This window comes from Miscanthus floridulus, chromosome 1 (genome assembly GCF_019320115.1).
Source record: "Miscanthus floridulus cultivar M001 chromosome 1, ASM1932011v1, whole genome shotgun sequence".
NCBI classification, from domain to species: Eukaryota; Viridiplantae; Streptophyta; class Magnoliopsida; order Poales; family Poaceae; genus Miscanthus; species Miscanthus floridulus.
In genome coordinates this window covers 26,245,907-26,273,562 of record NC_089580.1, presented here as the reverse complement: position 1 = coordinate 26,273,562, position 27,656 = coordinate 26,245,907, and the positions used below count along the sequence as shown (strand labels likewise).

At 46.0% G+C, this 27,656-nt stretch overlaps 2 pseudogenes; both read left to right on the top strand.

Annotated features, from left to right (window-relative positions):
* Window positions 1–1,309: 1,309 nt before the first annotated feature.
* Window positions 1,310–16,814, top strand: LOC136465176 (PHD finger protein ING2-like; annotated as a pseudogene).
* Window positions 9,942–27,635, top strand: LOC136465268 (probable helicase MAGATAMA 3; annotated as a pseudogene).
* Window positions 27,636–27,656: the final 21 nt, after the last annotated feature.

Genomic DNA, 27,656 nt, shown 5'->3' with positions numbered 1-27,656 from the left:
GTGAACTTGATCGGTCTGGATTAACTTGTATCGATTTGAATCAACTTGGTCTATTGGGAGAGAGCGTAACCCCTTTTATAGATGAAGGGGGTGGCCTTACAAGTGAGAGAGAGAGAGAGTACGAATGCTTCTAAGCCTTGTTGCCTACGCCGACGGGTACGGGATGATGGTAGGCGGCCACAACACTGTTGGATGTCAGATGCACATGGGAGGTTCCGTCGTCCTTGTTTGGGTATGGCAGATGTCGGTACCTGCATATATTGTTGATGCCTAGAGGCATGTGAAGAGTTTCACCATGTGCACTCGGTACGGTAAATCCTGGCGCCCACAACACTGTCGATGCCCAAAGGCATGTGGGGGAACCTTACCATATTGGAGTTTAATGGCGCCCACAATACTGTAAGGAAAATGTAGGGGCCTACAACACTATTTGTGTCTGGGCGGTTGCAAAGTACTGTTCTGTGCAGGGTATGGTCCCTGGTACCGTGGTTTAACTTGTGCGCTTTGCCTTGCTTTTCTCCGCACGTCTCCTAGTCCCTACCGAGCGGGCGTCCCCGGTCGGTTGATCCCAGTCGGCTCTGACCGTGCCAGTTGGAGAAGAGCGGTGAGCAGGGGTCGGGCGTATCCCCGGTCGGAGAGTGCGGGGTCAGAGTCGGAAGCGATGCTTTTGTCCAGGTCTTTCGGTCGAAGAGGCCGTCCGGAGGCGGGCTGGCGACCGAATCGAGCGCTCTGGTCGGAGAGGTGGGCCGAAAGTCGGAAAACGGGCGTTGTTCCTCCTTGGCCTGACCTTTCGGTCGGAGATTGGATCACTCCTCCACCCTGTCGCTCAGGTATTTGGGCCGACCTATGAGTTGCGTGTTGTCTGTTTAGGCCGAACTTTTACGGGAAAGCTGGTCCGCGAAGAACCTCGGGTTTACGAACCCGACATATGGTCTTTCACTCAATTCCGTACTAAACGAGTTAGAGCAAACAAATTGAAGAGCATGGCACGGTCACTGATAAAACTTCAAATTTCTCATGCACATACGAGTTAGAGTGGCAAACGTTCAAGCATATTGTGGATTGTGATTTTAAGATGAATTGAAATGCATGACGTGATCGTCCGTTGCAATGCACCGGCAACAAATTGGAAGGTGAGTTTTTTTTTTTTTTAGGGAATGGGAAGGTGAGGTTGATTTGAGGTCTGACGGTCGATGACTCGCTGATGGCCTGCTGCAGTGCTGCTTCCCTGAAAACGATTTGTTGGCCCGGTGACTATTGGGCCATGTTCCATGACCTTCAGCCCAGTTCGTGGACTCCTTACCCCCCCCCCCACTAGGTCGCTGGGGCCTCCCCGCGCCGTCGTCGTCGTCCGTTCGAGCTTCCCCGTGCGGGTCCGCGCTTCCGCTCCCCAGCGCTTCCCTGAATCGCTGCCGGCTCGCGTTTCCCCGAGCCAGCGGTCAAAGGTCGATTCAGCGCCCTCACGGGAGCTCGTCCACGCCCCCTTGGCCCTGCGCACCCACACCTTCGCCGGAGACCGCCACGCTGTCCTCGAGTTCGACCTCTCGGGAGACGGCGCTTCACGCCCTGCAAACGGGACGACCCCGTCCCGCATCTACGGTGGATATTCGCCTGTGGGACGAGCCCATCCCACTTCTCCCCTCATCCAAACGCCAGCGAGAAGAGGACCGTCCCGTCCCGTTACGGTTCGTCTCTCCACCCCTAGTTCCCCAAATCGAGGCATCGATCCATCGAACCCTGCCCGGAGACGCGGAATCCGCGAGCCATCATAGACAGGCATGGCGATCGCTCGGACCGGCGTGTACGTCGACGACTACCTCGAGTGTGAGACTTACGCGCCCCTATTTTACGGATTATTGAGTTTGCTACCCCCTCCGATTGTTCGTCCGTACCAGTTTATTTTGTGTTTCGAATTGTGCAGACTCGAGCACCCTGGCTGGCGACCTGCAGAGGATTCTCTCCACCATGCGCGAGCTGGATGACAGGGCACATGGTGATGATTTCTTCCCCATTTCTGTTTTTCTTAGTATATATATAAGGATACCAGTTCGAAATTTTGCATATCTTATGTTTGCTTATTGTCCAAGACAGACTAATTTAAATTTGACTAAGTTTGTAGAAAATAGTATCAACAGCTGAGCTATGAAAATATGTTACATGATGAATAATGATACCTATTTGATGTCATAAATTTTAGGGATACTAGTTTATTGTACAATTTTTGCTCAATTTAAATATGGTCTGACTTAGAACTGTAGCTAGAATTGCACTCCTTTCGGGACGGAGTATGACAATTTCTTTTAGTGTCAATTGATGCTAAGTTGGCATTTTCGTGATGTGATGATGAGTGGATAATTGTTTTTGCCTATGCGATTTTGTGTTTCAGGCATTATGGGTCAGACCAAAGAACAGATAAAGTATATTCTGGGAGTATCATCCCATGGGTATGACAGGTCAAACATGGATGATGATGAGTCGGAGAGGATGAAGAAGGACATTGAAGCTATCCAGGACAATGCTCTGAATCTTTGCACCGAGAAAGTCTTACTGGCACGCCAAGCTTATGACCTGGTACTGCATCCTTCCTGTTGTTTCCCTGTGGTCCTAGGTTCAAGAAACTTATGGTATGAGTTCTTTTCAATTTTAAAGGCTCACCTAGTGCAACAATATATTTATTCCATATTTAATAACTATCTTAGTTGCTGTTGCTTTCTATTCTACGGTCAGGTCCAACTTTTTTTTTATCTGAAATCCAAAAAGCATTATGAGAGTATGCATTTGTAATGTTATACAAACTTAAACTAATTCTAGGGTCAAGTCTTTGCAGTCATTGATATGTTCTGAGTTATAAGCTGCCGCAAATTCAAATATGAGTACTAACTAGAACTACTAGATAATGGTCAGCAAGAAGAAATTGAATTTGAATGTGAACTTGTGAAGAGCCTGATACGATTTATATTGTTTGATATGCCTCCATATATCTAAGATTAGATGTTTATATTAGAAGCCTAACAGGTGTTACGCCCACTGGAAGTAAAGAGATTTTGGTGAATGTGGATCAATCTAGAAATGAAATACCAACTTCTATAGTCTTACCACTTTATTCAGTGTCACTGGCTTTGCGTGGATATCTAATTGCAAGCACCTTGTGCATTATTGTACAGATAGAGAGCCATATAAAACGCCTTGATGAAGACTTGGGCCAGTTTGCAGAAGATTTAAAGCATGGTATTAGCAGTCGTGGCAGATGCTAGGCATTATTGTGGGCTGCCATCCTTAGATCTTTGTCAAACAGATTATTATTATTATTTTTCTATTTTAATTGCAGAAGGGAAGATACCTTCAGATGAACCTACAGTCCTTCCTCTAGTTCCGGTGGTTAGCAGGGATGAGAAAAGGAGGTTTGGTTTTAGTACGCCTCAAGCATCAAAGAAATTTAGAGAGAGGGAATGGGACAGGGAAAGGGGTATGGACTTTGACTTAATGCCCCCTCCAGGTAGCAGCAAGAAAGCAGGTACATCTATGGATGTGGATCAAACAATTGATCCAAATGAACCGACATACTGTATATGCCACCAGGTCAGTTTTGAAGATAATATATGTGTTAATATTTCCTGAAACTTATTTGCATGAAACAATTTTTATGTCGCAATCACTTTCTGAATAAGATTTCTTTGCTATTGCTATTTCAGATTTCATATGGTGACATGATTGCTTGTGACAATGAGAATGTAAGTCATCTTGGTGCCAAATAATCATGCCTCATGAGTTATCTTTCAGAGTAAACTTATAGTTTCCTTTACGTTTTAGTCTAATCAGAGGATAAGCTTTAGATCTTTGCTGTGATTTTAGGATTTTCTTTTTCCCATTTCAAACAACAGAATGTAGCATTCATTATGCTTTGTTGCAGCTTGATTGATAATCTATGATCTTATCTTCAAGTTTGTAGTTTTCTTCTGTTGCCATTGTGCACAGCAAAAAGAAAACCCTGTTCAATTGGTTTGCTTGATACATAGGCCATCTTACGTCGTTGAGCATTGCCAGTATTTGATGTTTGATAAACTGTTATTACTTATTATCAATGTATACACCTTCGAAGAAAGAAAATAGAGAAACAAATAATTCTTTGTAAACCAGTTAAAGAACCTACATGGTGTATCTGAATATTTTTTGTCAACAATTCATGGTCATATGCTTACATGCATGGTGTATGACTCTTTGTGATCATGCTAAAGCCTGCACTATAATAAGTATGATTTCCAAACATCATTACTAAAGAAAGGTTTCTGACGAACAAATGTTATGATTCGAATCCACAGTTGTGTTGAACCATCACATTAGAAACACAAAAGCTTGTTATGTTACAATACAAAATTTCTTTTTTGTGTGAGAGCAACCTCTCTCTTATAGATGCTAACTGTTTCACCTTGATGCTACAGTGTGAAGGAGGTGAATGGTTCCATTACACGTGTGTGGGTCTGACACCAGAAACGAGATTCAAGGGGAAATGGTTTTGCCCAACATGCAGGAATCTTCAGTAAGAGGTTCTCCAAGTAGGTATGATGATGCTAGTAACCACTGTTGATTTCCAGAAATCTGAATTTTATAAAACCAAGTCCTTTGTCAATATAGGACATAGTAATTTTTAAAACCATGTTAAGCCGTTCCTTTTGTACAGCCTTTCCTCATTACAAAAGAAAATTGTCATTTAAATATTAGCTGTTACATTCAATGTTTTCTGATCGTCCGATTAATCGCGATTAATCGTGATTAATCGTCCTTGTAGAAGAATAGAGTTTGGGGCAATTGGCCACACCTCAATGTGAGGGGGGCGCCTTCTATTATATGGCCGGCTGGCCTTGCTTTACAAGGCAGGGGGTAATCTCCCTGATTTACATCAGCTAACTATAGCAACTGATCCCTGATTTACAGCTGCTAATTATGTCTATGATATCCATAATTAGCAGGGGATATTCTATTTCCTAACACCCGCCCGCAGTCGCAGCGGGAGGCTCCCGGACGCAAAGACTGGATCGAAAGTCTAGAAACAATGCCGTCGGAAGCCCTTTAGTCATGATGTCGGCGAACTGATGAGAAGAGGGCACATGGAGTACCCGAATCGCACCAAGGGCCACCTTCTCGCGGACGAAGTGTATGTCGATCTCGATGTGCTTCGTTCGCTTGTGGTGGACGGGATTGGCCGTCATGTAGATGGCGCTGACATTGTCACAGAAGACAACAGTGGCAGAGGGTAGCTGTAGGTGGAGCTCCTGGAGGAGCTGTCGGAGCCAACAGCATTCGGCCACCACATGGGCCACAGCACGATACTCCGCCTCGGCGCTGGAACGTGACACTGTGGTTTGGCGTTTGGAGGACCAGGAGACCAGAGTGTCACCGAGGTATACACAGTAGCCGGAGGTAGAGCGTCGGGAGTCAGGACAGCCTGCCCAGTCGGCGTCGGAGTAAGCCGTCAGCTTGTCAACGGGCCCGGCGCCGATGTGTAGACCCGAGGAGAGGGTGCCCTTCACATAGCGCAGGATGCGTTTGATCAGCGCACGGTGCGGCTCTCGGGGAGCGTGCATGAAGAGACACACCTGCTGGACAGCATAAGCCAGTTCAGGACGAGTCAGAGTGTAGTACTGGAGCGCCCCAGCCAGGCTCCTATACTCGGAGGCGTCCTTCTCTGACAGGAGGTCCCCGTTATGTGCGGAGAGCTTGGCCTGAGTGTCAACAGGTGTCGCCGTAGGATGACACTCAGCCATGCCCGCACGCTGAAGGAGATCGACGGCGTACTGGCGCTGAGACAGGAATAGGCCGTCGGAGGAGCGTGTGACGGCGATGCCGAGGAAGTGATGAAGCTTGCCAAGATCCGTCATGGCGAATTCAGAGCTCAGCTGGGCCGTGATGCACTGAAGGAGAGCTGTGGATGAGGCGGTGAGGACGATGTCGTCGACGTACAGCAGTAGGTAGGCGAGGTGCGTCCCCTCTTGGAGAACAAAGGGGGACGCGTCGGAGGCGGAGGCGACAAAGCCGAGCTGCCGGACGAAGGTGGAGAAGCGCTGGTGCCAGGCCCGCGGAGCCTGCTTCAGTCCGTACAAGGACTTCTGCAGGAGGCAGACGCTGTCGGGGGCGCCAGGGTCGACGAAGCCTGGTGGCTGCTGGCAGTAGACAGTCTCCTCGAGATGACCGTGAAGGAAAGCATTCTTCACGTCCAACTGGTGGATCGGCCAGGCGCGAGATGCGGCGATGCTGAGGACGGTCCGAATGGTGGCCGGTTTGACCACCGGGCTGAAGGTCTCGTCGTAGTCGATGCCCTCGCGCTGAGAGAAACCGCGGACCACCCAGCGAGCTTTGTGGCGGGCAAGAGATCCATCGGCGTGGAACTTGTGTCGGAAGAGCCATTTTCCCGTCACGATGTTGGCACCGGGGGGACGCGGGACGAGTTGCCAGGTGTTGTTGTTGACAAGAGCCTGGTACTCATCCGTCATCGCTGCGCGCCAGTTGGCATCGGCCAACGCGCTGCGATAGTTCGTCGGGAGAGGCGAGGTCGAGGATGATGTGGCCGTCAGCCCTTCATAGCTGACGCGAGGGATGACACCAGTCATGGTGCGCGTGACCCGCGACGGAGGTGGCGGTGTTGTCGAAGGCGCGGGTGGCGCCGGTGCAACCGGAGGCGGTGCCGGCGCAACTGGAGGCGCCGGGGCAGCCGGTGACGGGGCAGGGGCGGACGCCGCGCGGGGGCGTCGGACGTAGACCCGTGGAAAGGGAACCACAGGAGGGCGCCCGCCCGGTGCCGGAGAAGCTGATCCGGCTGCTGGTGATGTAGGTGCGGCGTCGGTGTGCGGCTGCTCGACATCCGAGATGGATGGAGCGACCACGGGCGTCGAGGGAGGAGTTCCACCTGCAATAACAGTAGGACAGGGCACCGAAACCATATCGTCGTCTAAGAGGAAATCTAGGGAGGTGGGGGATGGGGCGGCTGGGGTTGCTGTAAAGGGAAACGTGGACTCGTCGAAGATGACATGACGGGAGATGATTATGCGACGGGTCGAGAGGTCGAGGCAGTGGTACCCTTTGTGAGAGGGTGGATATCCAAGGAAGACGCATGCCGCGGAGCGAGGTGCGAGCTTGTGTTTGGAAGTGGCCTGCAGATTTGGGTAACAGAGGCACCCAAAGACACGCATATGGTTGTAGGTGGGTGGCTGTTTATGCAGGCGAGTGAAGGGAACGGCATGCTGGATGGAGGAGGATGGACGTCGGTTAAGTAGGTAGCATGCTGTCAGGAGGGCCTCGGCCCAGTAGGTGGGTGGCAGGGAGGCATGGAGGAGCATGGTGCGAACGGAATTATTAAGGGTGCGGATTATACGTTCGGCCTTGCCGTTTTGGGGGGATGTGTAGGGGCAGGAGAGGCGGAGGTCAGTGCTGCGAGCGGCAAGGAATTGGGTGGTGGTGGTGTTAAGGAATTCAGTGCCATTATCAGCCTGAACACATTTGATAGGTAGGCTGAACTGAGTTTGGGCGAGGGCAGCGAGCTCAACTAAATGTTGGTGAACATCGGACTTTTTGCGGAGAGGAAAAACCCAACAAAAATGACTGTAATCATCCAGACACACCAAATAGTAGGAAAAACCAGACAGACTGTTGATAGGTGATGTCCATACATCACAGTGAACGAGTTCAAAGGGCGCATGAGTTGTGGAATGCGAAGAACTGAAAGGTAGACGTGTGTGCTTGCCTAACTGACATGAATGGCAGAGGGAGCGATCTACTGTTTTACAGGCAACAGCATGAATTTTATTAAGGTGCGCTAAGGCAGCAGGTGATGGATGACCGAGACGTTGATGCCATAGGGTCGACGAAGCAGCCAAGAGGGCGACAGGGGTGGAGACGGGCATGGTGTAGAGGTCCCCGTCGCTGTTACAGCGGAGAGTCACGCGTCCCATTCGGAGATCCTTGATAGAAAAACCATGAGCGTCAAATTCAAATGAACAGCTATTGTCGCGAGTGAATTGACGAACAGAGAGCAGGTTACGAACTATAGATGGTGCGACAAGGATATTTTTAAGAATAAAATTAGATGTGGGAGTGGGTAGGACGGAGTGACCTCTAGACGTGACTGGAATGGTAGTGCCATTACCTACTGTTATTGAGGAGATGGAAGGGGGTAGGTGCTGGGTAATCATACCATCCGAGGACGTCATATGTGTTGAGGCGCCGGAATCGACGACCCAGGGTGAGGTGCCCTGCATGTTCATGGCCTGTAGGGTGGCGATGAGGCCGGCTGCATCCCAGGTGGAGCTGCTGGAGTTGCCGGAGGTTGCCGCAGGAGCGAAGGCTGTGTGTGCCTGGGGAGCAGGCCCGAGGAGGCCCTGCTGGCGCCCAGACTGGGCGTTGGGGCCACCAGACCCGCCGAAGCCACTATGGCGGCGTTGTCCAGGAGGGGTGACCCGCTCACCAAGAGCCACGCGTTCGCCGGTCCAGGGGTTAAAGCCCCAGGGTAGGCGCCGGTTGGGGTTGTGGCCGCCAGAGGTGGAGGGCTGCTGGCCGCCCTTCTTGCTGTTGGGGCGCCGGTTGTCCTGCTGCTGCTGCTGCTGGCCACCAGCAGGAAAGGAGGCAGCAGTGAAGAGCGCCGAGGCAGCACGTACCTTCTCGTCATTCTGCAGCCGCAGTTCCTTGAGGAGAAGCTGATGGCGAGCGGAGGAGAAGGTGAGGGGCTGTTGCCCGGCGATGTTGTCGGCGACCGTAGAGTAGACCTCGTTGAGGCCGCGCAGAAGGTTGAGGACGAGGGTGCTCTCGAGGACGGTCTGGCCAACGTCACGCAGTTCGTCGGCCTTCGCCTTCATGCGGACGCAGTAGTCGTCGATGGAGGAGTCCCCTTGAATCATCGAGTGGAACTCGTGATTGAGGAAGATGGCACGAGGCGCTTTGTTCGCCTGGAACACGTCGTCGATGGCCTGCCACAGCGCGCATGCCGTCTGCTGAGTGTTGGTCATGGCGAGGTTGAGGACTGAGTCGGAGGCGGTGCTGTACATCCATCCGCGGACGCAGAAGTCAGCCTGCTGCCATGCTTCGTCGGTGGGGCGCGCAGGGGAGGCAGTGTCGAGGTGTTGCAGTAGGCCAAACTTCCCGCACATGGCGCGGAAAGCCATCGACCACTTGGTGAAGTTGGAGGGCTTCAACTCGAGGACCATGGGGACGTGCAGCTTGACATTGATAGTGGCAAAGGGGCAGATGGTCGGGGCAGAAGTAGCCCCTAGGGTGCCGCTGGTGGCAGAGGTGAGGTCTGAGGCAGTTCCCATGGGAAGAGAAGGAGGAGGGGCGGCGTGGGAGGTGGGAAATCAGATCAAGGCCTGGTGCTCCGATACCATGTAGAAGAATAGAGTTTGGGGCAATTGGCCACACCTCAATGTGAGGGGGGCGCCTTCTATTATATGGCCGGCTGGCCTTGCTTTACAAGGCAGGGGGTAATCTCCCTGATTTACATCAGCTAACTATAGCAACTGATCCCTGATTTACAGCTGCTAATTATGTCTATGATATCCATAATTAGCAGGGGATATTCTATTTCCTAACAGTCCTTATCGGTACTTAGCACTTGATTAGGCCCTCCGATTCGATCAGAGCGATCAGAAACCTAATCGTCCGATTAATCGTCGATTAATCGCGATTAATCGTCGATTAATCGCGATTAATCGTCCGATTAGGTCTCTTTGCCGATCAGCACTTAGGATGACATATATGAATATATAGTATATGGTATATAAATATATAGTATATGGTATATTATATATATACCATACATACATATATATATATATATATATATATATATATATATATATATATATATATATATATATATATATATATATAGTATATGGTATATGCTCGATGTCTACTATGGTATATAAATATATATATGAATATATAGTAATGCTCGATGTCTACTATATAAATATATAGTATATGGTATATTATATATATACCATACATATATGATATATACTAGTCCTGCTATATGCTGGACGATTATATGGACGATTAGACCGATCAGAGGTCGATTAATCGTCCTGATCGTCGATTAATCGTCCTGATCGTCCTAATCGGTACCAGACCGATTAGGAACGATAAGCCGATCAGAAAACATTGGTTACATTAACTCCAAAATTTTGTAATAGGTGCTAATGTAAGGTAAGGGGTTGGTCTTGGAGAGGCCTCTTGATCTCTCCTTTTACCCGGTTGAACACATCTTTGCAAAGGCCTCTAAAGATGGTGTTTCGAGCCTTTGCATTATATTTCTCGTAATTCACCTCATCGCCTTGTAGGTGTGTGGCATCCCGAGGTTTTGGGAAACCTTGTGAGGCGGCTCTAAGTATTCCAACATCTAGAGCTTCTAGATACGCCTTCATGCGGATTTTCCAATATGGAAAATCATCCCCCTCAAAGATAGGAGGAGGTCCATCCCCGTGAGACATCTTTCTCTAGGCGGTTAAGCCTAAAAACGTGAGCACGAGGCTCTGATACCAATTGAAAGGATCAAGATGCCCAAGAGGGGGGGGGGTGAATTGGGCTAATTCTAAAATTCTTTGCAATAATTAAACCCTACGGTTAGTCAAGTAACCCCTTGTGCCTAGAAAGTGTTTCTATTGATCTATCGCACAAAAATTTAGCAACCTATGTTCCAATCCTACTCTAGCATGATAATTCTATGAATGTAAATGACAAGAATTGAATTGCTCAAAGTAAAGAGAGAAGGAGGAACGCGGCGATGTTTTGTCAAGGTATCGGAGAGTCGCTACTCCCCACTAATCCTCGTTGGAGCACCCGCGTAAGGATGTAGCTCTCCCTTGATCCGCGCAAGGATCACATGCTCTCTACGGGTTGATTCTTTGATACTCCATCACGGTGAATCACCCACATCCGCTCACAACTTGAGTTGGGTCATCCACAAGCTCCGCAGGATGATCACCAAACTCCCAATCACCACCAAGCCATTTAGGTGATGGCGATCACCAAGAGTAACAAGCACGAACTCTCACTTGACCACGACAAGCCTTATGAGAAGGGTGGATGCACACTTTGCTACTCTTGCTTTCACTAATGAGGGTTCTCTTTGGGATTCTCAAATCTCAATCACCTCACTAGGACCTTGCTCTTCTTGGCACTCTCAAGGGGGTTTCCCAGCTCTTGTAATGAGCAAAAGTATCCCCTCACACGAATGGAGGAAGTATTTATAACCTTGGTTGAAAAACGAACTGTTATGTTCCTCTGCGGGGTGACCGGACGCTCCGGTCAGTTCTCCCCGAACTCCAGTGATTAAGTTGTGACCGGACGCTGGACAACGTCTGGTCAGCACTGACCGGACGCGTCCGGTCACGATTTTCCCTCTTTGGAACCTTACTGGAGTCGACCGGACGCTGAGACTCAGCGTTCGGTCACTCACCTCTCAGCGTCCAGTCGCACCAGACGAAATCACCTTGATCAAATAAATTGACCGGACTCTGCGCCAGCGTCCGGTCACTCCGGAACCAACGTCCGGTCAGCATTTGACCCCCATTCACTTCCAACTCTCGATCATACGTGAATGAAGTTTGCTCCAATGGATCTAAGGGCTTTTTAGGAGCTACCTAGTGCTAGATTTAGCAAGTGTGCACCACACCTAACTCACTAGACTCACCTAGGTTAAGCTACCCGTCCGTACCCCCTTAATAGTATGGCCAAAGGAAAAATAAAGTCCTAAACTACTCTAAGTGTCTCTTCAACTCCAATCAACACTTAGAACTAGTCCATCCTTAACCTTGTCGTCCATCCTTTGAAAACCGAAACAATTTCCATCGTAGGGGCATGACCACCATGATTGCCTAATCGATCTCCATTACCATGACCTAACTTAATTGCCTCTGCAAAACACACGTTAGTCATAGTAATCACGTATTGCATTAATCACCGAAACCCAACTAGGGGCCTAGATGCTTTCAGATATTATTGCCTTCTACCTGTCTTCCTAAAGGCATATTTTTGGATAATACAAAACACATAAATCAAAACTCTAAGCATTAACTTGCTAAAGGTCTCACCGGACTTCACTTGAGGCCGACAGAGGACAGAGTGATAGCCATAGACTTGAGGAAGGGGTGGGTAGGGAAGGGTGCCAAAATGATGAAGGGTGTGTTTCTCTAGCAAGCTTGGCTAGCAAGCTACTTTGGCAGGTCCAAGTTAATCAACATATACATTTGTTTGGTTATCATATGCTAGCTAAGCCTGTATTGACTAAATTCTTGTTTGGTTGCTGGTTTATCTGACTGTTACCTCTTCTTTTGCTATGGTGATCTTACCTCAACCACATTCGTCTTGGTTTGTCATCTTTGTCGCTGTCTCGCATGGTCATGCCGTCATCGCACGAACTTGCCTCCGTCTCACGCCAACGCGATGCAGACATTCCCCCTCCCCCTCCTATGTTGACGCGTGCTGTCTCTCGTGTCCTAGCATGAGCCCGCCACTATCCCGGGCCACCGACTCATGTCTACTAGCAGATCTAGGTGGTTGTAGGTTGGGGGCGAGGTGGACATTAGCTAGAGAGGGTGGCGTCCCACATCGACGACGTCTGGGTAGGAGCCCTTGTCTTCTGTGGCTGTCATCCTCCTCGTCCTTTGCTTCAATAGATGACGGTATTGAATGAACCAGAGAAAAAGATGAGAAGTTATATCAGCCTAGGCCACTGATTCGCTAGCAACTAGCCAAGCTAAAATGGACCTCCTCTGTTTTTCCTTTAAGCCTGGATAGTTACTTCCTTTTATATTACCTACTAGATCTAGCTAGATGACTTGAGTAGCCAACCAAACATGACTCAAACACAATATAGTCATCCAACCACGAAGGGCCTGTAGCTCAGTGGTTACAAAGAACTTTAGTAACACCTGAGGTCCTGGATTCGACTCCTCATGGAAGTGAATATTTCAAAATTGGGAGAATGGTGTTCTTACCCCTGTCCAATAAGCTAATTGTGATTTTGCCCTTCCTTTTTCAACTTTGTGTTTTTACCCTTGTTATTTTGAACTGAATAGTCCGTTTGCCCCTGCTTTTAACGTCCGTCAGATGGACATGGATTAAACGAATTAAAAAAATTCTAAATCAGAAAAACAAAGGCCAAATGACCATAGTGCCCCTTATCCGTCTCATCATCCCAAACGCATAGGGCGTCGTCGCTCACATCGGCTTGGGCGCGGCTTTTCCAGCGGCGGCGGCGGCGGCTGCAGAAGATGCGGGTTCGGGCGCAGGGAGGGGATGCAGGGAGGGGAGGGGAGGCCACGACTCCAGGTTCGGGCGCAGGGAGGGGAGGCCACGACTCCAGGTTCGGGCGCAGGGAGGGGATGCTTCCAGGGTGCCGGGCTGCCTCCCGGTCGCGGCTCCAAGGTGCGGGCGCGGCCTTCCTCTAGGCGCGGGGAGGCCGCGGCGGCCGCCCGCGGGTCGGCGTGCGCGCGCCCTGCCGCGGCTCACCGGCGGCGTCCGCCTGCAGGTCCCGGCGTCCGCCCGCAGGTCCCGGCGGCGCCCGGCCGCAGGTCGTCTTCTTCCTCTGGGCGCCCGGCTTCGTGGCTGCAGGGGCGGGCGGAGCGGCATCAGGGCGGGCGGAGCGGGCGGCTCCGGTGCCTGGACGCGGCTCCCGGCGGCGCCTGGCAGCGGGTCTCCGCGCCGCCTCCTATGATGCTGTCGAGCTGGTGGCCGACGTGCCGGGCCACGACCGCGAATCCGTACACGACGACGCTCGGCCTCATGCCAGACCCGGTGGCTTGCTTGCATGGTCTCCGCAGCAGCCAGCTCCGTGGTCGCCGACTCGCCGTCATGCACCATGGTCTCCGCCATCCACCACCCAGGGCTACCGCCAAAGCCGCGGCCCAGCACCCGCTCGTCTCCTTCCTCGGCGCGCTCCCCTCTCCATCTCGGCCTTGAGCGCGCTCTCGACGCCCAAGTTCCGGCCCCATGTCCTGTCCTGTGCAATACATGTGTTCGACAAAATGCCCAAAAAGGCAACAACGCAAGCCAGTACTCCCGTCAGATGAAGACTGATGTTGCTGTAGGTCGCCTTGCCTATAAACAGTGTGGATGATGAAAGCAAGATACTTTAGATACAAACTCCAACTGCTACACGATGGATCATGGTAAGTACAATAAATTACTTATTCCCTGCTCGGCTGCTCTCCTTTTCATTTGATTGTAATCATTATCAAATATCATGCCTAAGAGAATGCTCATACCAAAGTCATGAAGCCAGCAAAGGTTGTAATTAAGTGCCAAAAAAGACAGTGAGAGCATGCTTCACGTAAATTGTCGTATAGTACTGTATTTTAAAAATTTAACTGACATTTGCAACATCTATAAGTGAGATCATGACTCTGATGTACTCTTGTGATTCTGGTAGGTACTACATGGAATAATTTGAAATTGATATACAATATATTCCTGTGCTTTATAAAATGGCAAAACTACATGGAATAATCTTGCTCCAATTTATGGTTTGTACCGCTATCAACTATGAGAGAATACTTTCCTGTGCTTTATAAAATAGCAAAACTTTATTTTGAGACCTCAGCACCTGATCTTCCATATTCTTTAAGCATTTTAAATTGAGCTTGCTGATGACGAGAGTATGTCTATTGTACCTGGTGTGGCTGGAGCAAATTACAAGGGCACGCTCATTAGTTGTGTGTGTCATGAATCATCTTAGAATTACCTATTCTAATAGTCTTTGCCTTAGACCATGAGACATGAAGACTCAGTTTGGTAATTGTTTTCAATCACCTCCAGTTATAATTTTATCTCCTCAATTTTGACTGAACAAAACATTTTCAACAGTGACAAAAGAGAAGTGGTAGATTATCCTGGAGATACTAAGACTAAGATACAATGTGTTGATGCTTCCATACTCTTCGACAAGACAGGTAAATTTTAGCATACACGAAGACATGGAGTTGCTGCTAAAGAAACAACACAAGGTCGAACCCTTGCATCAGAGATCTTCCTGGCCACATTTTTGGCTGCGTTGCCTTCAGCTTCAAATGTATGTTTATTGTCTACTGAAAAACAACATAGCCTATTAGAAATCTACTAGCTAAACTGAATCCTGAAAAACATCACATATATCATATTGTGCATTTGTCCCAAGTACAGGCAGAGAACAATACATATGTTTGGTTACCAGCATTCGATGTATCAATATAAGAATAGAGGTTGCTAATCTGGAGTGTTTGAGCATCCATTTTCAGACCAATCTCTACTGGACATAGTTGGCTGTAAGGTAACATGCTTCTGGTTTCTTTCAAACTTCTGCGTATCTTTCTGTTTGAGCCATCTCAAAATTGATGTCACTAATGATAGGCAATATGTTGACCTTTCAGGAACATTGATTACTAGGGCGTGAGGCTGTTCGCAAGTCTTTGGTACTTCTGAAAAATGGCAAGGATCAGAAGGAGCCATTCCTTCCATTGGCCAAAGATGCAAAAAGAATACTGGTTGCATGGAGACAGTGGAAAAATAACTCCTGGTAAGAAGAAACTCTACAAAAATAAATATTTTGTATTTATAAGTTCTTCTGTACTCATATCAATCAATTGTTTGACCTAGACGATACAGTTGTCCTTCTAAAAAATAGAGTGACGGGGTACTTCAATTGTTCATTTGAACTAGCATGGATATAATTGTTCTGAAAGAAATGATGATTATTTTGAGTGAAGTAACCTTCTTTGGTTCTGAAGAAACTGTTTATTGTTTGGGAACTACAGCTGTAAACCGTGACCTACAGCGGGACGTGGACGTCAGTGCCGACTTCAGGAGGTTTCACCGGGAGAAGGCGGCAGCGTCCAGGGCTATGCCGACGCTGGACACACGGAAACACGGCGGAGTCCAGTCCACTGTCTACATATGAATCGATCTCTGTAGCATCTTATGTAATCTCCCATCCCAGCATTATGAACCTTTTGGTCCCAAAATTTTGAATATTTATCAATATTAAATCTGAGTTCAAATAATTGCAAGTTGTGCCAAATATGTTTGACCAAATTTAATCAATTGTCAGCATACAATAAAAAAGTATAATTCCAAATTAGGGTAAAATCACAATTAGGCATAACAAACAGGGGCAAAATCGCATGGGCATTCATGTCCTTTTGTACAAAGTTTAACACCGTTAGGGGTGGATGACGGAGCAGGGGCAAACTGATGCTTCGTGAATGGCACAGTAGGGGTAAATTCACAAAGTCAAAAAAATAGGGGCAAAATCACAATTTCGATACAAAACAAGGGTACAAACGCAAGAGCCCCTTCAAAATTTAACGGCTTTGCTCCGTCAGTGGTAAGCGACGTTCCCGTTGATAGTGAAACGCCTATGGTGACTTCGTCAATCTCGTATCGAGGACTTGCCGGCCCAATCTTCGAAAATGCTCATAGGGGTAGAGATTACGTGCGTGCATTCATAGATGGTGAGTGTGCGTGCATTGTAATCGACTACGTTATATTGTGTAATTAAAAAAAAAGATATACCTGTGTGAGAAGATCTTCTTAAAGGGAAAACCCGGGGGCTGTCATAACCCCCCGCAGGTCGAGTTTTTTGAAAGGCAAGCACGGCCCCTTTGCCTTAATAAAAAGAAAGAATGAAAGAAATATTTGTTTTTGATGAGAAACAGAAAGAAATAAAAATAAAAATATATACTGTAATGCATAGAAGGAGAAGGCTGTCCGGTTGCGCTCCGCCTGGGCCGAACAAACCTGCTGGGTTACCGCCGCCGCCGCATCAGTTCTCCGTAGCCCCCCCCCCCCCCCCCCCCCCCCCCCCCCCCTCTCTCTGCGCCGACTGGGTGGCCTACAGCCGCCCTCGCTGCCGCCGCTGCCCTACGCCAGGTGCCGTCATTCGGTGGTCTCTTCGCCGGTGACGAGCACCCACCAGGTATTCTCACCCCTTCTCTTCCTTGGTTGCTGTGCGAAATTGAGCTTTGGCTATTTGATTCCTACTACCTTCCAACTTTTTGCAAAAACCATTGGGTGTACATGTGTACACCCATGTCCCTTTACTGGGTCCGCCCCCGGCAGCAGCGCTCCGGTCTGATATCGGTAGTTATCTTCTTTTGTGTTGTTTGTTACTATGTGTGTGGTGAATGGTAACTGGCAACATGATCTATGACTATGCCTTTAACTGAGTTAGCAATTCAGCATTCTTATCTGTAATGTACTTACTGTGGTATTATTAAGTTCTTGAATATCGCTTAGCCGCTGCTACTATTTTATTTGATTTAATTATTATCGCTAAAAGATCCTAGCTATATCCCTGTATCATTTGTGTCGTGTGTGTGTGTGTGTGTGTGTGTGTGTGTGTGTGTGTGTGTGTGTGGAGAATTTGCATATTCGGGTGTCCGTTACACATGACATATCATAAGTATTGAAGCAACATAGCTCTTTTGTCTATCAGGAACTCCGGCTGCCTCTCCTATTTGCCACTTTGGTTTGTAGATATGGGATGAAAATGAGATGTGGAGAAATTTTATGTATTTATGTGAACCACTTGCTGATTGATGTACAATAGTACAGACTATAGTGTAGAAAAGAAATGCAATGTTAACAAACTGATGTACAGCCGCTCCTCTTTGGTAATTGTTTCAGACTTCATTGTTGATTGCTGATGCTCAGCAGTATACAAATTATATATAGAAGTACAGACTTCAAACTAGTTATTAAATGATTTACTGCCTCCCCTCGTTGGTCTTTGATGCACTGTTGATTGCTGATGCCTTGCGTTTTTGGTATTCGTGGTGTTATTATGTTAAGAGTCTTGGCATGGCATAACCTAAGCTAAAATTCTTGGTACACCAGTGGCCGCCCTTCCAATGACGGTGGAGAAGTCCAGCGGCGGCACGTCAACTTCCTTCACCATGGACCATTTCCAAAAGCTTGTCCTAAGCTGGGATTACCTCCGCCGCATCACCGAATCCAAGGTACGCACATCAACCTCACCACACCCACCACCCGCCCGCCATACCATCCATAACAAAATTTTCTAAATCCCTAACCTTCTCCGGCTCGGGGGTCAGGGCGGCAAGCAGGCCAAGGTGCTGCAGCGTGTGAAGAACACATACGACTCGGTGGCCGAGTACCTCGGTGTCTTTGAGTCACTGCTCTTCGAGGTCAAGGCGCAGATCATCCAGGGACGCAGTGATGAGGAGGAAGGTTAGGGCGTGTGCTCCTGTGCTTTGCTTCTTTCTCAACGCAGCATGTTGCTTGCTCTTATTTCGCTGGTGAGTTGCCAATTGGGATTTTTTTAATTTATGTTTTGACCTTGTGTGGTGTGTGTAGAATCTGGGATGGACTGGCGGAGGGGGGCAGTGGGATCTTGCACAGAGTCCGTGGGGTTCCACAAGCTCTCTGTGGCGGTGGAAGACAATTTTCAGGATAATGTGTCAGAGAATGACCTACTGCTTCTCTCCAAGGAGAAAGTAAGTGTTGTGCAAGTAAATTTTGTACTTTAGCTGGTCCTGATATGAAAATACCAAGGTAATGACTGATTGGGACGAAATGTGTAAACTTTTATTTGGTAGGTGGCCATTAGCATAATATTTAATAACCGAAACCCATAAAATATCTAGATGTATTTCCTGAGTTCTTAGTTCTTACATTTTGGACATTTTGTCTAAGAACAGAGCAAAATGTGCCATATAGTTATGGCTGTGATATCATACTTAGATCAGTCTGGCAAGTAGTCTGTAGCCAAGTACATTATGTGATGAACTATTATACTGAAATAAATCAATCTGGCAAGTAGCCTGTAGCCGAGTACATTATGTGATGAACTGATGTGCCTGCACTTTTGCAGTTTGAGGAGGGATCAACCCCTAATGCATACGCCTTTGCATTGGTGGAACAGCGTGGTGGTGGCTTACATATTTCGCTTAGAACTTTTGTGGCAGGTGAAATTGTAAATCTGAATGTTGCAAAGCCTGTGAACTCTACAAGGCTGCAACATTTTGCTTCCACCATTGCAAGTGAAAATAGCTTGCTGTGGATACTGAAGGCGAGTCTCAATTGTTCTAAAACAAGCACCTGAGTCTTTCATGGTTGCATCGTTTATTGATGGCATGTACTGCTTGGTATGCCATTTTCTTGTCTAAATTTTCAGGTCTGCAGCTTGTCTACAATAATGCAGGAGTTCACAGCTATGCACTCTGTAGCTTCTCTACCTTTTAAGGATTTGATTCTTTCAGCTACTGAGAAGCACAAGGATGGTGATGGTCAAAGTCGTGCGTGGAATGTTCCTGAGCCACTTATGGATTACCTCAAAACAAATCTTAACGATTCCCAGCTAGAAGCAGTCAATGTGAGCATCCTTTGTGATTTTCGCATTGTTGGTGCATGTATTGTGTTCAACAACAACAACAACAACAAAGCCTTTAAGTCCCAAACAAGTTGGGGTAGGCTAATGTTGAAACCCATCAGAAACAAGGTTCAGGCACGTGAATAGCTGTCTTCTAAGCACTCCTATCTAAGGCTAAGTCTTTGGGTATATTCCATCCTTTCAAGTCTCCTTTTATTATCTCTACCCAAGTCAACTTCGGTCTTCCTCTGCCTCTCTTCACGTTACTATCCTGACTTAGGATTCCACTACGCACCGGTGCATCTGGAGGTCTTCGTTGCACATGTCCAAACCATCTCAATCGGTGTTGGACAAGCTTTTCTTCAATTGGCGCTACCCCTAATCTCTCACGTATATCATCGTTCCGAACTCGATCCCTTCTTGTATGACCGCAAATCCAACGCAACATACGCATTTCCGCGACACTTAGCTGTTGAACATGTCGTCTTTTCGTAGGCCAACATTCTGCACCATACAACATAGCAGGTCTAATCGCCGTCCTATAAAACTTGCCTTTTAGCTTTTGTGGTACCCTTTTGTCACATAGGACATCAGACGCTTGCCGCCACTTCGTCCACCCTGCTTTGATTCTATGGCTAACATCTTCATCAATATCCCCGTCCCTCTGTAGCATTGATCCTAAATATCGAAAGGTATCCTTCCTAGGCACTACTTAACCTTCCAAACTAACATCTTCCTCCTCCCGAGTAGTAGTGCCGAAGTCACATCTCATATACTCAGTTTTAGTTCTACTGAGTCTAAAACCCTTGGACTCCAAAGTCTCCCGCCATAACTCCAGTTTCTGATTCACTTCTGTCCGGCTTTCATCAACTAGCACTACATCGTCCGCGAAAAGCATACATCAAGGGATGTCCCCTTGTATGTCCCTTGTGACCTCATCCATCACTAAAGCAAACAAATAAGGGCTCAAAGCTGACCCTTGTTGTAGTCCTATTCTAATCGGGAAGTCATCCGTGTCTCCATCACTTGTTCGAACTCTAGTCACAACATTGTTGTATATGTCCTTAATGAGCCCGACGTACTTCGTTGGGACTTTATGTTTGTCCAAAGCCCACCACATAACATTCCTTGGTATTTTATCATAAGCCTTCTCCAAGTCAATAAAAACCATATGTAGGTCCTTCTTCTTCTCCCTATACCGCTCCATAACTTGTCTTACTAAGAAAATTGCTTCCATGGTTGACCTTCCAGGCATGAAACCAAATTGGTTCATAGAGACCCGCGTTATTGCTCTCAAGCGATGCTCGATAACTCTCTCACATAGCTTCATAGTATGGCTCATCAACTTAATTCCCCGGTAATTCGTACAACTTTGAATATCTCCTTTATTCTTGTAGATCGGTACCAATATACTTCTCCTTCACTCATCAGGCATCTTGTTCGATCGAAAAATATGGTTGAACAGCTTGGTTAGCCATACTATAGCTATGTCCCCGAGGCATCTCCACACCTCGATTGGGATACCATCCGGTCCCATCGCCTTAACTCCTTTCATCCTTTTCAACGCCTCTCTGACCTCAGATTCTTGGATTCTCCGCACAAAGCGCATATTGGTGTCATCAAAAGAGTCATCCAACTGAAAGGTTGTGTCCATATTCTCACCATTAAACAATTTGTCAAAATACTCTTGCCATCGATGTCGGATCTCATCCTCCTTCACCAAGAGATGCTCCCTTTCATCCTTAATGCACTTAACTTGGTTGAAGTCCCGTGTCTTTCTCTCACGAACCCTAGCCATCCTATAAATGTCCTTCTCTCATTCCTTCGTACTCAAATGTTGGTAAAGATCCTCGTACGCTCTACCCTTTGCCACACTTACAACTCGCTTTGCAGTCTTCTTTGCCACCTTGTACTTTTCTATGTTGTCCACACTCCTGTCATGGTACAAGCGTCTATAGCATTCTTTCTTCTCCTTAATAGCCCTTTGGACTTCCTCGTTCCACCACCAAGTATCTTTAGCCTCGCGTCCCCTTCCTTTTGGTTACTCCACACACCTCTGAAGCTACCTTCCGAATGTTGGTTGCCATCTTGTCCCACAAGTTGTTTATGTCGTCTTCTTCCTTCCAAGAGCCCTCTTTGATAACCCTTTCCCTAAATACCTCTGACGTCTCCCCTTTCAGTTTCCACCACTTTGTTCTTTCAATCTTAGCTTGTTTATCCCTACGGGCACGCACCTGAAAACGAAAATTTGCCACCAAAAGCTTATGTTGAGAAACAACACACTCTCCTGGTATCATCTTGCAATCCAAGCATGCTCGTTTGTCCTTCTTGCGAGGACAAAGTCAATCTGGCTACAATGTTGTCCGCTACTGAAGGTCACTAGATGAGATTCTCTCTTTCTAAAGAAAGTGTTGGCTATCATCAGGTCAAAAGCTAACGCGAAGTCTAGAACTTCCTCCCCCTCCTGATTTCTACTACCATACCCAAAACCTCCATGAACTGCCTCGAAACCTGCGCTTGTAGTACCTACATGCCCATTAAGATCTCCTCCTATAAAAAGCTTCTCATTACTAGGTATAGCTCCAACCAGGCCATCTAAGTCTTCCCAGAACTGTCTCTTAGCACTCTCGTCGAGGCCTACTTGGGGGGCATACGCACTAATTACGTTCAAGACCATATCACCAACGACAAGCTTGACTAAGATAATCCTATCTCCTTGCCTTCTCACTCCCACCACACCATTCTTGAGGCTCTTATCAATCAAAACTCCTACTCCATTTCTATTCGCGACTGTCCCTGTGTACCAAAGCTTGAAACCTGTATTGTCCACCTCTTTCATCTTCTGACCCTTCCATTTAGTCTCTTGAACGCATAATATATTTACACGCTTTCTAGTCGCGGTATCAACTAATTCTCTTAACTTACCTGTAAGTGACCCTACATTCCAACTACCTAAACGGATCCTAGTTGGTTCGACTAGCTTCCTTACCCTTCGCACCCGTCGACTCAGATGCGAAGACCCTTGCTCATTTTTCACTACACCCGGGCGCCGATGTAGCGCGCCACTAAGGAAGCGACGACCCGATCCTTGGTCACTTGACACCATGCCCAGATCACGACACGGCGCGTCACGGGGGTGACGACCCGGCCCTTGCCCATTTAACACCATACCTGGGTTCTGATATGGCGCGTCGCTAAGAGGGTTACGCCCCAACGATTTTCTTTCGGGTTTCATCTCCATTAAAGTGGCTAAGTTTTTACATTGGCTCGCCACGCCTAACACAACCCTCCTCTTTTACCAGGGCTTGGGACCTGCTATGTATTGTGTTCCTAATATTTATTTAAAATCATGGCTCTGATAGTTACTGATTTTTTCTCTAGGCAGGTCTTTCACGCAGATCCTTTGTTCTTATTCAGGTCTGTTATTTTTTTACCACTATTAATTTGCATTGTTATTGTTTACCTGTCTTGATTAGTTATGTGAAAGTATTGCAAATACCTGAGCTGTTTTAGCTATATGTTTTTCTTTTGAATGATGTGCAGAGCGAACACATAACACTATTTAAGAGTAATGCGCGATTTGCTGATTTGTGTTCTTCTAAGTTCTATCTGCTTATTTGCAGGGCCCTCCAGGAACAGGAAAGACACAAACTATTCTTGGACTCCTTAGTGCTGTTCTCCATTCTGCTCCTGCAAGAATGCAGATCAAGTAACAAACTCACTTGGTTATTCTTTATATTTTGGTGTATGGAATAGTAATTCCAATTGTGAGGATAGAAAAGCTCCATGTTTATCATATATGAGAGATAGTAATTATACTGCAGTTCTTGAAATCTTAAATTTCGCGCATGCATCTCATATGCTTTGTGATGCTTAATGCAGAGGAGGACTTGATGTTCTAAAGCATAGGCCAGAACTGGACATTGATGGCAAGTACGTTAAGAATGCAGACCTCCTAGTTAGTTTGTAATATATTTATTTGATTTTGGGCTGGGGTATGGAAAATGGGAAGGATATAAAGCTGATTAATAATATCTAGCTGCTTCAAATTGTGAGTTTCCCTTTGAAATGCTCCATCCTTAACTGGTTTCTCTTATAGATCTGCATGGTTATGTGTTGGTTACTAGAAAAATAAAATATCTTAGTTTTGACATTGCTTTTGTTCCTTTGATATCTCAAATCCTCCACACGAACTAGGGAGTGCTGGGAGGAAAAGGTTGTTTTGTTTATGGTACCATATTTTGTAGCCTTTTTATTTTCTAGCTTTTCTGTGTGGGAAGTGGAACAGCTAAGAATTTTATGTTATTTTGATGGATTACTGATTCTAGTTTTTCAAACACCATGCGACTGCAAATTTCTGTTGGCACCGATAACTGGGGAGTTCACATGACAGGCGTGCACACTGGATGAAGGCATCTCCTTGGTTACTTGGTGCAAATCCTCGAGATTTGATTATGCCTGTTGATGGTGATGATGGATTTTACCCAACAGGAAATGAACTGGTACTCTTTTATATGGTATACTTGCTAAATTTTACTCAGGTTCCTGGACTATTTTATCCCTTACATGGCCAAAAAAAAATCTTTACAGAAACCTGAAGTCGTAAGTTCCAATCGCAAGTATTGGGCCCATGTGTTGGTCTGTGCTCCATCCAACTCAGCACTTGATGAGATCGTGTTGCGTGTTCTTAAGACAGGTAAAGGTTTTCGGTGCTAAATATCCAGTATAGACACAATGCTCCCCAACCCTTCTCTCTCTGTTTTTCTTTTTGTGCATCTGGTGTGCTCATACATTTTTAGACTTATCACTCATGCTATCACTAGGAAGCATCATGCACAAATTAAGTAATGAAATGATGTTTTTTTTGTTGTTTCAGGAATCCGAGATGAAAATAACAACACTTACAACCCTAAAACTGTGCGCATTGGAGTGAAGGCCCTTCATTCTGTTAAAGCAGTTTCCATGGATTACCTTGTAAGTGACATAAAGTTGCAGTACATTTTCTTTATATCTTCTGTCAACTACAATGATTTCAACCTTGCAGATTCAACAAAAACTTTCTGGTGTAGATCGCAAATTAGATGGTGGGAGACGAGGTGCTGGTGAATAATGATCGGATTAGAGCTTCAATACTGGACGAAGCAGCCATTGTACTCTTCTGATTAATTATAAATGTCTGCTGGTTATACCTATTTTAGTATTCTCACTTTCAAGCAAAATTTGTAGGTATTTTCTACTCTGAGTTTCAGTGGATCCTCAATTTTTAGCAGGATGACCCGTGCTTTTGATGTTGTTATAATTGATGAAGCTGCACAAGCGGTGAGGAAACTTTTAAACATTGCTTTCATCATGGAGCATTGACGTCATCAATTTGGATAATAGAATTTTCTGTGCCTCTGTTTAATTAAGTTCCTAAGCTTAGACTTATCCCCTTCTTTTCAGGTGGAACCTGCCACTCTTATTCCATTGATCCATGGCTGCAGACAAATTTTTCTTGTATGTTGTCTAATTTTCTCATTTTTTGTATATTGTTTTGTTTTTCCTTTTCTTTAAGCATCTTGCTTTCCCCTGTGCAAGATGTATATTATTTATTTATATAGTACCTTGTTATGTGACAGAGGTCAGGCCCAGGTGATATTTTGAATATTTTCTCTTCTCTTTAGTACCTATAGTAGCACTTGTCTATCTGGGCTTACGTTAAAAGTATACTTTTATTTCTTGGTGTGCTTGTTTGTGCAGTCTCACCATTTCTCTTGACTGTATATCTCATAATATATCCCTATCAGGTTAATCTGTGCACATGAATACAATCACTTTAGCTTTTGGTAATGATAACTATCTCATAATATTCCTATCAGGTTGGTGACCCAGTTCAGTTGCCTGCAACTGTCATTTCACAGACTGCTCAGAAGTTGGGGGTAAGATGATCTTCTTTTTATACCGGCACACATTTTCCAGGTGCTGTAATATGCTAAGACAATGCTCACTTATCTGTTAGATATGGAACAAGCTTGTTCAAAAGATTTCAAGCTGCTGGTTTTCCGGTGCAAATGCTTAAAATCCAATATCGCATGCACCCAGAGGTGAATCTCTTATCTTCAGCATATCTGAAGCTGGAAACTGGAATGATTGTTGTAATTCATTATCCATTCCCATACAGATTAGTATGTTCCCTTCAAAAGAATTTTATGAAGGTGTACTACAAGATGGGGAGGGCCTCAGCAGGAAACGTCCATGGCATTCCTACAGCTGCTTTGGACCATTTTGTTTCTTTGATGTTGATGGTATTGAATCCCAGCCATCTGGAAGTGGTTATTGGGTAAACCAGGATGAAGTGGAATTCATAACTCTCCTGTATCACCAATTGGCAATGCGCTATCCGGAACTCAAATCTAGTCCTGAAGTGGGTGTTATATCACCATACAGGCATCAAGTAAAACTATTGAAGGACAGTTTTCGATCAACCTTTGGGGATCAATCAAAGGAATTGATAGATGTAAGCACCGTTGATGGATTTCAGGTACTAGTTCAAATGCATTTTGGGATTTCTGTACAAATCACCTCTATGCCTCAATACTCTTGCAAGTACCAGTGATTATGATGTTATATCTCTTTCTCGCTCTTTTTGTGACCACTATGATTTGATGTTATATCCGACTGCTTGTATGTAGGGACGTGAAAAAGAAATAGTAATTTTTTCATGTGTAAGATGCAATGAGGAGCAAAAGATTGGCTTTGTTTCTGATTTTCGACGAATGAATGTTGCCATCACAAGAGCAAAATCTGCTGTACTGGTAAGCCCCTGTTCTCCATGTTTCAAATTTCATCATTACTATTTGTTTTTGCATTATGGTAGCTTCAAAGTTTCCATTGTTTGCATGACACAGAATTCAAATATGCACTCTATAGTCTGAACTGAGAGGTAGAGGTAGGTGCAGGCTATAAATTTAATAAGGAACTCTGTTGCCTAACAAGATGTACACAAAGTTTGAGATTCTCTCATGCATCCATACATGCAAGTAGATACGATTGTTCAAGGATGCTGCTTATAGTTATGGTATCTAAGATGAATGGTAGAATGCCTTTTTGAGATCAATGTCCTGTGCAATATGTAACTTCACGGCTCCATCCAGTCTTCAAGATTTAACTGACATTTGGACACCCATACCCCCCACTTGTACCGCTATTTGTTCATGTTTTATATATACTTCCTCCAATCACTATTGTAAGTTCATTATAAATTTAGAACAGACATAGTCTCCAATATGACACTTTGACTGGCAAAATCTATTCTCTTTTGGAAGGAGCTGTGTGTGTGTGAGTAATGCCAATCTTGTGTTGTCAGTCCATATAAAATGTTAGTTGATGGTCAAAGTTAAAAAAAAAAACTTAGGAAAAAATCTCAATGTGCTTTATTTGTGATTGGAGGGAGTACTTAGTTGTAAATCTAAATAATAATCTGCATGTCGCAGGCTGTAGGTTCTGCTTCAACATTGAAGCAAGATAAACACTGGAACAACCTTGTCGAGAGTGCCAAGGAGTGAAACCGCTTCTTCAAGGTGTGTTTGTGACTTGCTATCTTGTTTCCTTAGCATGAAAGGGTACACATCATCTGGATGGGTCACACTATGCACATTTTGCAGGTCCCGAAGCCATTCATCACATTCTTTGGAGAGGATAACCTGAAGGCTATGAAGGTGGAAAAGTATCCTCTGCCAGTGCCGAATGCTCAAGTACTGGAAGAAATCAATCAAGAAGTTGTAAGGCAGGAGCTCATGAATGTCGATGATGCTGCCGACCATGCAGATGCAGGGGATGACGATGATGCTGCTATGGATGCTGACGATGGAGGTGGCGATGATTGATTGTAAGATTCGAAGGCTTGAATGGCTTGGGTAGAGCAGTTATGTAGAGTATTGGTATTACAAAGTGGAGTTGGCATTCTTGGATGGACGGAGGTTGCAGAGGGTTGAAAATAGAAATTTGAAGTAGTGTTTCTTTCCTCGTATCTAATTTTTGGAGAAAGTGATTATCTCAGAGCGCACTACGAAAATTGTTTATTGTCAAAACTGCAGAGGTGATAGATATGTCTCTTATGTATGTTTTCCATGGTTGGCAGTTAAATTTCACAGTGTGATGCAGTCTTTCGCATGCACTGGTTTAGGTGAAGTAGGAGCATACTGACAGAGAAGTTTCAACTGAAGCAAATGCTGCTATTCTCGATACTTCACTGATCAATATATATGTTTTTTTTCCCCTAACTGACACAGACGGTTGCTAGTCACTAGTCAATCAGGTCTGATGT